This window comes from Schistocerca americana, chromosome 6 (assembly GCF_021461395.2).
Source record: "Schistocerca americana isolate TAMUIC-IGC-003095 chromosome 6, iqSchAmer2.1, whole genome shotgun sequence".
NCBI lineage: Eukaryota > Metazoa > Arthropoda > Insecta > Orthoptera > Acrididae > Schistocerca > Schistocerca americana.
In genome coordinates, this window is record NC_060124.1 from 629,466,345 (window position 1) to 629,479,312 (window position 12,968).

Sequence of the window (12,968 nt, forward strand, 5' to 3'; positions counted from 1 at the left end):
AATGTGGTGTAAGATTATTTAACTTAAATAAAATATGTGAAGCATTATCTGGTGAACTATAGACCATTAAAGTAAAATTTACTTTGTATAACCACAGCTGCGTAATATGAGTATTATATCTTGTCTGTTTGTAATTTAGGATGGATTAAAGACAAGATTATTTTCTTCAGCTGCATGTTTGGACTATGTCACTAAAGAGTAATGTTAAATTATTTTCTTCTACGTACAACCGTTGTAATTTGTGTAACGGCATCCCGTGCACGGGAGAGCAGTTCCCCAGTGTCCCAGGCGGCAGACGCAGCTGAGAAGGGGTCACGTGTGCTCGTGCTCGGTGCACAGGGTGATCCTAACTTGTGGCAGTCAGATGTCAGATTTGCCACAGGTTCTGGAAATCGGGGAAATTCCAAACACATCAGGGGAATCTGAACAAACAAAACACTGGAAAAATCTCGTTTTCGTCTCAGTAGATGAAATGGTTTGTTTGCTGAGGTGTCACGCATCGTCGATGGCCAGATGTGGCTGAGTATGTGTGTGCACTTCTTCCCCACTCCCCCCCCTCCCCTTCCTACCACTCCCCTCAGCTCGCAGTCAGTGCTGCCACTACTTTTTGTCGCCAGCCTAGGAGCTCCCGACAGGAGGCGTGAGGAGTGGTTTGTTCGGATCTGATTCTCAGAGACTGTAGACGCAGTGGCCTTAGACAGTGGTCGTGTGTCGAAACAAGGCCCCGGGAGTAGGCAACATTCCATTAGAACTACTGACAGCCTTGGGAGAGCCAGTCCTGACAAAACTCTACCATCTGGTGAGCAAGATGTATGAGACAGGCGGAATTCCCTCAGACTTCAAGAAGAATATAATAATTCCAATCCCAAAGAAAGCAGGTGTTGACAGATGTGAAAATTACCGAATTAATAAGTCACAGCTGCAAAATACTAACACCAATTATTTACAGACGAATGCAAAAACTGGTAGAAGCCGACCTCGTAAAAGATCAGTTTGGATATTGGAACACATGAGGCAATACTGACCCTACGGCTTATCTTAGAAGAAAGATTAAGAAAAGGCAAACCTACGTTTCTAGCATTTGTAGACTTAGAGAAAACTTTTAACAATGTTGACTGGAATACTCTCTTTTAAATTCTGAAGGTGGCAGGGGTAAAATACAGGGAGCGAAAGACTATTTACAATTTGTACAGAAACCAGATGGCAGTTATAAGAGTCGAGGGGCATGAAAGAGAAGCAGTGGTTGGGAAGGGAGTGAGACAGGATTGTAGCCTCTCCCCGATGTTATTCAATCTGTATATTGAGCAAGCAGTAAAGGAAACAAAAGAAATGTTCAGAGTAGGTATTAAAATCCATGGAGAAGAAATAAAAACTTTGAGGTTCCCTGATGACATTGTAATTCTGTCAGAGACAGCAAAGGACTTGGAAGAGCAGTTGAACGGAATGGACAGTGTCTTGAAAGGAGGGTATAAGATGAACATCAACAAAAGCAAAACGAGGATAATGGAATGTAGTCGAATTAAGTCGGGTGATGCTGAGGAGTCGTGTGAAGTTAGCACCCCTTTTTCGAGAAATATACATTTTTTTCAGAGTTCTTGATAGATATGGCATAGTTCTAGAGTTCTTTGTACAAAATTTCAATAGTTCTGCAGAATTTAGCGAAGAAAACAACAATATTCGAAAAAATTTTCGTATCGAAAACGTTCTTTGGCAATTTCCGCAAAATGTAAATAAGTACAAGAGTTCTGAGCACAGTTCTGAATAGAGCTCCAAGAGTTCTTTCGAAAATCCAAGTAACATTTTTTTGTGCAGCTAATAGTTTACGAGATAATTGCATTTTAATGAGAAAATCTTTTTACTTACTGTGAAGTTGGCACCCTTTTTTTCAGAAAGATATATTTTTTTCAGAGTTCTTGATATATATGGCATAGTTCTAGAGTTCTTTGTACAAAATTTCAATAGTTCTGCAGAATTAGCGAAGAAAACAACAAAATTCGAAAAAATTTTCGTATCGAAAACATTTTTTGTCAATTTTCGTAAAAATTAAACTTGTACAACAGTTCTGAGGACAGTTCTGAACAGAACCCCAAGAGCTCTATCGAAAATCCCAACAACATTTTTCTCTGGCGATAATGGTTTGAGATAAATTGATTTAATATGGGGGACACTTTCTTTACGGAAAATATAAATATATTCGTACAACAGTTCTGATGACAGTTCTGGACACCACGTGAAGAGTTCTATCGAAAATCCTAGTGAAATTTTTTTGTGCAGGTAATAGTTTAAGAGGTAATTGCAACTTAATTAAGAATTCCATAAGAGCTCCTACTGTGAAGCTGGCACCCTTTTTTTCAGAAATGTATACTTTTTTCAGAATTCTTGATAGATATGCCATAGTTCTAGAGTTCTTTGTACAAAATTTCAATAGTTCTGCAGAATTTAGCGACGGAAACAATATTCGAAAAAATTTTCGTATCGAAAATATTCTTCGTAAATTTTCGCAAATTGTAAATAAGTACAACAGTTCTGAGCACAGTTCTGAACAGAACTCCAAGAGTTCTATCGAAAACCCAAGTAACATTTTTTTGCGCAGCTAATAGTTTACGAGATCATTGCAATTTAAGGAGAAAATCTTTTCACTTACTGTGAAGTTGGCACCCTTTTTTTCACAAATGTATACTTTTTTCAGATTTCTTGATAGATATGCCATAGTTCTAGAGTTCTTTGTACAAAATTTCAATAGTTCTACAGAATTTAGCGACGAAAACAATATTCGAAAAAATTTTCGTATCGAAAACATTCTTCGTCAATTTTCGCAAATTGTAAATAAGTACAACAGTTCTGAGCACAGTTCTGAACAGAACTCCAAGAGTTCTATCGAAAAGCCAAGTAACATTTTTTTGTGCAGCTAATAGTTTACGAGATAATTGCATTTTAATGAGAAAATCTTTTCACTTACTGTGAAGTTGGCACCCTTTTTTTTAGAAATATATATTTTTTTCAGAGTTCTTGATAGATATGGCATAGTTCTAGAGTTCTTTGTACAAAATTTCAATAGTTCTGCAGAATTTAACGAAGAAAACAACAATACTCGAAAAAAATTTCTTATAGCAAACATTCGTTATTAATTTTCACAAAAAGTAAATTCGGACAACAGTTCTGAGGGCAGTTCTGAACAGAACCCCAATAGTTCTATAGAATATCCTAATTACAATTTTTTGTGCAGCTAACACGTTACGATATAATTGCAATTTAATTAGGGAACCTCTTCACTTACTGTGAAGTTGGAATCCTTTTCTTCAGAAATATATATATATTTTCAGAGTTCTTGATAGAAATGTCATAGTTCTAGAGTTATTTGTACAAAATTTGAATAGTCCTGCATAATTTAGCGAAAAAAACAACAATACTCGAAAAATTTTTCGTATCGAATGCATTCTTTGTCAATTTTCGCAAAAAGTAAATTCCTACAACAGTTCTGAACAGAACACCAAGAGCTCTATCGAAAATCCTAATAACATCTTTTTGTGGCGATGATAGTTTATACGGTAACTGCTTTGATGTTAGACCCACTTTCTCCACAGAAAAAGTAAATTCGTTCAACAGTTTTGATGAACAGTTCTGGTTAACACGTCAAGACTTCTATCTATAATCATAATAACATTTTTTGTGGTTGTAATAGTTTGTATGGTAATTGATTAATTGTGGGGCACTCTTACTCAAAAAAAAAAAAAATTATGTCTGTTCGTATGCTCTGATGCCAGCTCTGGATAGCATTGTAAGAGTTCTATCGAGAAAACTAGTAACATATTCTGTGCAGGTAATTGTTTACGTAGTAACTGCCATTATTAAGGAATGCTTATGAGCATTTCCCGTGAAGTTTGAACCCCTTTTACGATAAATATAAATTTTTTTCACAGTTCTTGATATATATGCAATAGTTCTAGATTTCCCTGCTCAAAACACGAATAGTTCTACAGAATTTCGGGAAGAAAACAATAACACGGCAAAATTTTGGTATGGTAAAAAATTATTTGTCAGTTTGGAAAAAATAAATTTGTATAACAGTTCTGTTGGCAGTTCTGGATAGCACCGGAAGAGTTGCAATGAAAATGATAAGAACATTTTTGTGGCGATAATAGTTTATACAATAATTGTTTTAATCTGATACTCACTTTATCTAATATAGCAAAATTCGTAGAATAGTTCTGATGACAGTTCTGAATATCACCCACAGAGTTCTACCAAAAACTATAATAACATTATTTGTGACGATGACATTATATGAGATAATTAATGTGGGACTCACTTTTGTCATGTAAAAGTAATAAATTCGTACAAAAGATCTGACGGCATTTCTTAATACGACCCCAGGAGTTCTACCGACAACTGTAATAACATTTTTTGTGGGGATAACAGTTAATGAGATAATAGCATTTTCGAGAGACCCACTTGGTCTACATTATAATAAATTGGCACAACCCTTTTGCTACCAGTTCTGGATAGCACCGAAAGAGTTCTTTTAAAAATCCTCATAACATTTTTATTGTGCCAGTAGATTATGAAATAGATTGTGTGTTCACTCTGCAGTGGGTGTGCGCCGATGTGAAACTTACTGGCAGATAAAAACTGTGTGGCGGACCGGGTCTCTAACCCGAGGCTGTGACCAAAGAATATCGTCACAATATCCTTTCGTCCAGGAGTGCTTCTTCTGCAATTTTCGTAGGACAACTTCTACGAAATTGGGAACGCAGGAGATGAAGTACTGCTGGAAGTACAGCTATGAGTACGATCGTAAATTCTCACTTTTTATTTTGGAAAACCGAAAATCGAAAACCGGATGTATATTCTACTAAATACAAAAAGTCTAAATGTTCAGCACTATACAAATGCCAGTACACCTTCTTAAGACTGACTGTAGTAACTGTAGGTGGAAGCGTGGGATGTGCACGCTTAGATGATTCAAGGAGAGAAGGCTCGTCAGTGCAAAACAAACAGATGGCTGAGAGAGCAGATACATTCACACGCGCCACTAACCAGATGGTGTCACACCTGTCGAGAATCGCACCAGAGGTACAATGAGCTGTGGTGGAGTGCTGTTGGCGTGGTTACTATGCAACTTACTTGATGGGCATCAATACACCGTTATATTAATGTACCATACTTGAGAAACAATGTCATTCACACACTCCGAGTTCCTTATCAAACAGTACTAGACTAAATTACCGGCCTGGTGATAAGCAGCCTATGTACCTCACCGACTACACATCTTCGTGTTATAAGAAAAAAAAGAGAAAAATACCAAGGGACACAAAATATGAATCCGGATAAACCGGAAATCCGGATTATTGAGGACCAAATAAACGAGGTTCTTATTTACAAATTTCGAACTTCTTATTAACTTTAATACTGTATCCCCTCAACATTATAACACCTCTATTAGTCATGTATTGAATTAGGATTTAAACATACTACTTAGTTCGTTTGTACGATATATTCAGTAAATATACTTACATTTCTATACATTGTAAAGACTTTTAACTCTCGCTGTAGTGTAACTCATCAAACTTCCACACTTCCTTTCTAACTAGAACAAATGTTTGCAACAATATTAACGACATCAATTTCAAATTTATTCGTTACACACAGCACATGTTTTATGTATCCTAGGGGCTGGTGATGTTGCAATATAACTTTCATCCATGAGGGTCCTGGGCATATTTTTAGCTGTTAGTGGGTCCTGGATGTCATGAGAGTTCAAAACAATTACTGTTTTACGTGATAAAATTCATCTGGTTCTTCCTGATTCTAAAAATATACACTTCATGTGTGCCTTTCATTGTTGTATGTACGATTCAGTATCGACGCTAATGCTCTCTTGATGAGATATGAGCCGATTGCTCGTTTTTATCCACTGTGCCCTTTCGTATTTCATTTCAGCGATTAGTTTATTTGTTTATCAACGTAGTAAGTAGTACAAAGCTAATCCAGAATGTAAACTGCACTTAAATTCTGTTTGAACTGTTTAATAGTCAGTGTCCGCTGTCTGAACGTCAAATATCAGATTAATACACTGCGCCTGGTTGCGTTATTTTATAGGAATTTTATTATTTTAAGTGGGAAGTACTAGATAATGTTGAAGAAATTCGAAGCATATTGTTCGAAGAGCATAATATTATTCGAAATTTACCTGTACCAATAGGTGCAGCCAAAGCAGCATTTGTGATGCTGTAATTACCTCATAGATGACGATATTTGTCTATTGTAGTTTTGTATTCCAATCAGAATTTTGAGAGCATCAAAGCCTCATTTCAGCGTGAGAGAGGGGTAAAATCAATAGATGATATTGAATTGAAAGCCTTCATCAGTCTCTTGTTTTTAATTGTTGTTAACAAAAGTAACAGATAAAGCCTGGAAGATCTGTGTGGAACTGATGGTGATGGCATTGAAAAATTTCACCTCGCAAACGAACATAAAACGTTTCAAATTTATTCTGGAGAGCCTTAGATTTTACAGTCGCGCTATTCGTGATGAAAGGAGACAATTAGACAAGCTAACAGCTATTCGGGAAATATTTACTGTGTTTGTACGCAACTACCACAAATCTTACACCCTTGGAGAAAATGTTACAGTAGGCAAGAAGCTGGAAGGATTCTGTGGAAGGTACAGTTTTCGCCAATATGTATCAATCAAAACAAACGAGTATGGATTCTTAAGTGTGGATTGTTAAGTATTGTACCTGTACAATTTGGAAATATACGCTGTGTTGCAACCAGAAGGATTTACCAACTGAGCAATAAACAATTTGATGTTGTTCTGTGACTGTGTAAACCTATATATCAGTCAGGTCGAAATGTGAAAGCGGACAACTGGTTTACTAGTACTGGAATGATAATAGAGCTATGAAGGGAGAGTTTTTCTTTTGTTGGCATGATGAAGAAAAACAAGTGTGGAGATTTCTCTAGAGTTTGCTATCAGTAAAAGAAGGGCTGCCCACATTTCCTTTTTTGACTTCCACAAGACTGAACTCTAGTTTCCTCCGTACCTAAAAGGGGAAGTGAGTGATCCAGGCATCACGTTTGCATGAAGATAATTCGATAGATGCTGACATTGTAGATAAACGGAAGCCATCCACCGTAAATTTTAAAATAGCGTTAAGTGTGATATTTTCACAGCGGATAAGCCGAATGCTTTGTACAACGCTGCAAGAAATGTGCGCCGCTGGTCAATGGTTGTATTTTTGTAATGATCAGTACAGTTGGAATCTATGCACAAGTGATTTATTGTGGCAACAGGAAGAATTGTATCAAAAGGAAAGGGTTCCTGAATCAGCTTTGTTATACAATGTTGTTTTCTTCGCTAAATTCTGCATAACTATTGAAATTTTGTACCGAGAACTCAATAACTATGACTTATCTATCAAGAACTCTGAAAAAAATATATATTTCTGAAAAAAAGGGTGCCAGCTTCACAGTAGGAGCTCTTATGGGGTTCTTAATTAAGTTGCGATTACCTCTTAAACTATTACCTGCACTAAAAAATTCTACTAGGAATTTCGATAGAACTCTTCACGTGGTGTCCAGAACTGTCATCAGAACTGTTGTACGAATATATTTATATTTTCTGTAGAGAAAGTGTGTCCCACATTAAATCAATTTATCACAAACTATTATCGCCATAGACAAATGTTATTAGGATTTTCGATAGAGTTCTTGGGGTTCTGTTCAGAACTGTCCTCAGAACTGTTGTACCAGTTTAATTTTTGCGAAAATTGACAAAAAATGATTTCGATAGAAAATTTTTTTCGAGTATTGTTGTTTTCTTCCCTAAATTCTGCAGAACTATTGAAATTTTGTACAAAGAACTCTAGAACTATGGCATACCTGTCAAGAACTGTGAAAGAAATATACATTTCTGAAGAAAAGGGTGCCAACTTCACAGTAAATGAAAAGATTTTCTCCTTAAATTGCAATTATTTCGTAAACTATTAGCTGCACAAAAAAATGTTAATAGGGTTTTCGATAGAACTCTTGGAGTTCTGTTCAGAACTGTGCTCAGAACTGTTGTACTTATTTACAATTTGCGAAAATTGACGAAGAATGTCTTCGATACGAAAATATTTTCGAATATTGTTTTCGTCGCTAAATTTTGCAGAACTATTGAAATTTTGTACAAAGAACTCTAGAACTATGGCATATCTACCAAGAAATCTGAAAAAAGTATACATTTCTGAAAAAAAGGGTGCCAACTTCACAGTAAGTGAAAAGATTTTCTCCTTAAATTGCAATTATCTCGTAAACTATTAGCTGCACAAAAAAATGTTAATAGGGTTTTCGATAGAACTCTTGGAGTTCTGTTCAGAACTGTGCTCAGAACTGTTGTACTTATTTACAATTTGCGAAAATTGACGAAGAATGTCTTCGATACGAAAATTTTTTCGAATATTGTTTTCGTCGCTAAATTTTGCAGAACTATTGAAATTTTGTACAAAGAACTCTAGAACTATGGCATATCTATCAAGAAATCTGAAAAAAGTATACATTTGTGAAAAAAAGGGTGCCAACTTCACAGTAAGTGAAAAGATTTTCTCATTAAAATGCAATTATCTCGTAAACTATTAGCTGCACAAAAAAATGTTACTTGGATTTTCGAAAGAACTCTTGGAGCTCTGTTCAGAATTGTGTTCTGAACTCTTGTACTTATTTACATTTTGCGGAAATTGCCAAAGAACGTTTTCGATACGAAAATTTTTTCGAGTATTGTTGTTTTCTTCCCTAAATTCTGCAGAACTATTGAAATTTTGTACAAAGAACTCTAGAACTATGCCATATCTATCAAGAACTCTAAAAAAAATATATCTTTCTGAAAAAAAGGGTGCCAACTTCACAGTAAGTGAAAAGATTTTCTCATTAAAATGCAATTATCTCGTAAACTATTAGCTGCACAAAAAAACGTTACTTGGATTTTCGAAAGAACTCTTGGAGCTCTGTTCAGAACTGTGCTCAGAACTCTTGTACTTATTTACATTTTGCGGAAATTTCCAAAGAACGTTTTCGATACGAAATTTTTTTCGAATATTGTTGTTTTCTTCGCTAAATTCTGCAGAACTATTGAAATTTTGTACAAAGAACTCTAGAACTATGCCATATCTATCAAGAACTCTGAAAAAAATGTATATTTCTCGAAAAAGGGGTGCTAACTTCACACGACTATGCTGAGGGAATTAGATTAGAAAATGAGACGCTTAAAGTAGTAAATGAGTTTTGCTATTTGGGGAGCAGAATAACTAATGATAGTCGAAGTAGAGAGGATATAAAATGTAGACTGGCAATGGCAATGTAAGCGTTTCTGAAGCAGAGAAATTTGTTAACATCGAGTATAGATTTAAGTGTCAGGAAGTCGTTTCTGAAAGTATTCGTATGGATTGTAGCCATGTATGGAAGTGAAACGTGGACGATAAGTAGTTTAGACAAAAAGAGAATAGAAGCTTTTCAAATGTGGTGCTACAGAAGAATGCTGAAGATTAGATGGGTAGATCACATAACCAATGAGGAGGTATTGAATAGGATTGGGGAGAAGAGGAGCATGTGGCACAACTTGACTAGAAGAAGGGACCGGTTGGTAGGACATGTTCTGAGGCATCAAGGGATCACAAATTTAGCATTGGAGGGCAGCGTGGAGGGTAAAAATGGTAGAGGGAGACCAAGAGATGAATACACTAAGCAGATTCAGAAGGATGTAGGTTGCAGTAGGTACTGGAAGATGAAGAAGCTTGCACAGGATAGAGTAGCATGGAGAGCTGCATCAAACCAGTCTCACGACTGAAGACCACAACAACAACATGTGTGCACTTGTTGTGTCTGTGTGATTGTTTGAATGCGTGTGTGTATATGTGCGCTCTTGTTTTCTGACAAAAGCTATGGCTGAAAATTTAGTTGTGAGAGGACAATTGTCTTTTATACGTCCTGTCGGTGCCTCGGCAATCATCTTTACAGTGAGTTGCTACCTATCCTCATCATTATCGATTCTCAGAGTAATCGAACAAATTACCTGTCGTGCGGACCGATCGCCCCAGTCTCATTTCGTCGACACGCTGTCTGCGGCTCGTGAATAGCTGGATTTGTGTGGGTACCTGTAACGGGTGAGGCTCGCCGACCTGAAGCCGCTCGGTCCCCCCTGGTGTGCGAGCCCTGCTCGTCAGATCTACTCCCACCGACCCGCCCGCAGGCCGGTCAACTCCTGTGCGTGGTTTAAACGCAGCAAATTTTCACGGTTTATCCGTGGACCGGGACTGCGGTGCTCCTCGGCGGGCCAGAGGCCACGGGCGATGGATTTCAGGAACTGCAACTGTCTCACCACAAGCACATTGTACAGTGTCGCGTTTTATAGACTTTTATTTATTCTAGTACATTTTGGCACTTCAAAAGTAGGTAACATATTAGAAAGTACGGACAATGAGAAGAAGAAAATTGTGTCAGTTGCTGGTAGTTTGTATGCCACTTACTCGTGTATTTTTCGAAATACCTGTAAAATAATAGATATAACGCAGTGGCTAATAATTGACAATAACGAACGTAGTAGAACCGACATTGTATTGGTGGTCACCTACAGTGCTGATTTACACAATTCTTCCCCTTCTTATACACTTCTTTTGAGAGGCCTACTTTTTTCTGAGGTTATTTCCAAAGTCAGTGAACCTATTTTAAATCTGTCTTGTGACTCTGAGGAAATGCGTACTTTTGTCACCGAATGTGTTTCATTTCATTGAAATGAAATAATATTGTGGTCTTAATGAGACACACGTACCGTGTGGCTTGCTTTCTCCATCTAAAAACAGTTCATTACAAAATATATTAATGTTAGTACTTAAGATTTTTGCTCACATTGGGAAACGCCATCTGCTTGCAAGCTTTTTTAGATATTTCCTCGTTTACACTATTATTTCTTGTACCATTGTGGCAATGACGGGTTGTCGACTTAAGTTTTAACTTACCCTCGATACCTCAAAATTTGTCAGGGAAAAATGCTAAAACTTGTGTGGAAATCGGGGAAATATCAGGGAATTTCACTTGGGGAAACTTGTGGCAACCCTGGTTGTGGTTGGCCAGAAACTAGACTAGTATGTCTGCCCTCACGTTCCCACGCACTCGGACATCGGGCCACTGTCACACGTGACTGACCGGCAAATCTCTGTACTGCACGACTCGACTAGCCGGCCGGCAGTTTCTTTCAAACTTTGTCACGTGCTGATAGCGCTGTCTCACAGGATCTGTGTCCTCCTCAGAGATTACTCGACTTCTGACACTGTTTATGCCCCTTATATATCCTTCCGGGCCGATAACAACGTGAAGCACGAACGAGATTAACACTCTCTGGTGGCCATTCTGTGTGTCACAAAGAATCGCGACTCTAACACACACGCACCACTGGCCGTCACGTAAATAATTAGTGTTACACTGTCATCCGGCCACGTCTTCTGGACACTTCACTTCAGTCATCGGGCAGCGTATTTCAGGTCGAGATGCAGCATACGATTTAGAGGTGGTGTCTTACTATAGTTCAATTTACAACAGATTTGATGATGGAAAAACTGTTAATGAAGGTGAATTTGTTAGTAATTGAATTTAGTTTGTGTTCTGAAACTGGTTCGGAGATGTGCAGAAATCATCTGACACCCTCTTCATTGATTGTAGCAATATTATGAAGAAGATAGTCACTCTTCACCATGTAGCAGAGATACTGAGTTGCAGGTGGGCACAGCCAAAAGGCTTTCAGAAAATGAGCTTTCAGTTAACAAGGACGTTGTTGGAGGTAGAACACACACACACACACACACACACACACACACACACACACACACACACACACACACACACAATTGCAGCTCACTTGCACCTGAGGCCACAGCCAGAGACTGCAGTCACGTTCATATGTTTATCAGCTGTGTGTTTTCTATCTCTGACAAAGGCCTTGTTGGCCCATAGCTCACTTTCTAATATTCTTTTTGCTGTGCCTATCTGCTCCTCAGCATCTTTGCTATGTGGTGAGTAGCAACTATCATTGTCATAATATTGATACATTCCATTCTGGATTCTCTTTATTGATTGATCTCTTGAAATTTGCCAGTAAGATAGTTTAATTTTAGATGGAAAGACATAAGACAGTTTCATGTGAGATGGAAAGTCATAATGTTGTCAATGTACTGGGAAGTTTATCTAGGAAGAGGTCCAAGATATTACTTGTTAGTATGATACTTGATGTACGAGGGGGGACCCAAAAGAAACCGGACTCCGAGTTCGCTGTCACTCGTAGACGTAAAGGTTCTCACACTAGATGGCGTTAGTACAGACCTCCATGAAACAGCTGTGCAGACGGCGCCAGTGTAGAGCTGAACGTGCAAGTCTGGTATTGTGTTTCCCTCACTGTTGGCGGGTTACCTCTGCAAAGTCATTATGGCAACTTTAAAAGAACAAAGAGTGTGTGTGAAATTTTGTTTCCTGCTTAAAAAAGCTGCAATGGAGACACACCAAATGCTTCAGGAAGCTTTCCAGGACGACGCTATGAGCCGCACACAGGTTTACGGGTGGTTTGGGCGCTTTAAACATGGTGAGATGTGTGTCGAAGACCGAGTTCATTCTGGACGCCCTTCAACATTGCGAAATGAGGAGAACATTGAAAAGGTCCGCCAAAAGATCAACGAGGATCGTCGCCAAACGATCGACCAAATTTCAGCTGAGACAGGAATCAGTTGGAGCTCGTTCCAGTGGATTTTGAGTGAGGATTTGCACATGAGACGCATTGCTGCTAAATTTATTCCGTGCCTTATCACACAGGAGCAAAAAACCATCTGCATGAATGTGTGTCAGGACTTGAAAACAGAGACTGCACGTGGTCCAGACTTCTTGAACATAGTCATTACAGGGGATGAGAGTTGGTGTTACAGGTATGACCCAGAAACCGAGCAAGCG

General features: G+C 38.0%; 1 protein-coding gene across 1 annotated transcript in view; it reads left to right on the plus strand.

Annotated features, from left to right (window-relative positions):
* The window catches only part of LOC124619882, a 67,765-nt gene that overhangs the window by 53,510 nt on the left and 1,287 nt on the right, over positions 1-12,968 (plus strand). The window lies entirely within an intron of this gene.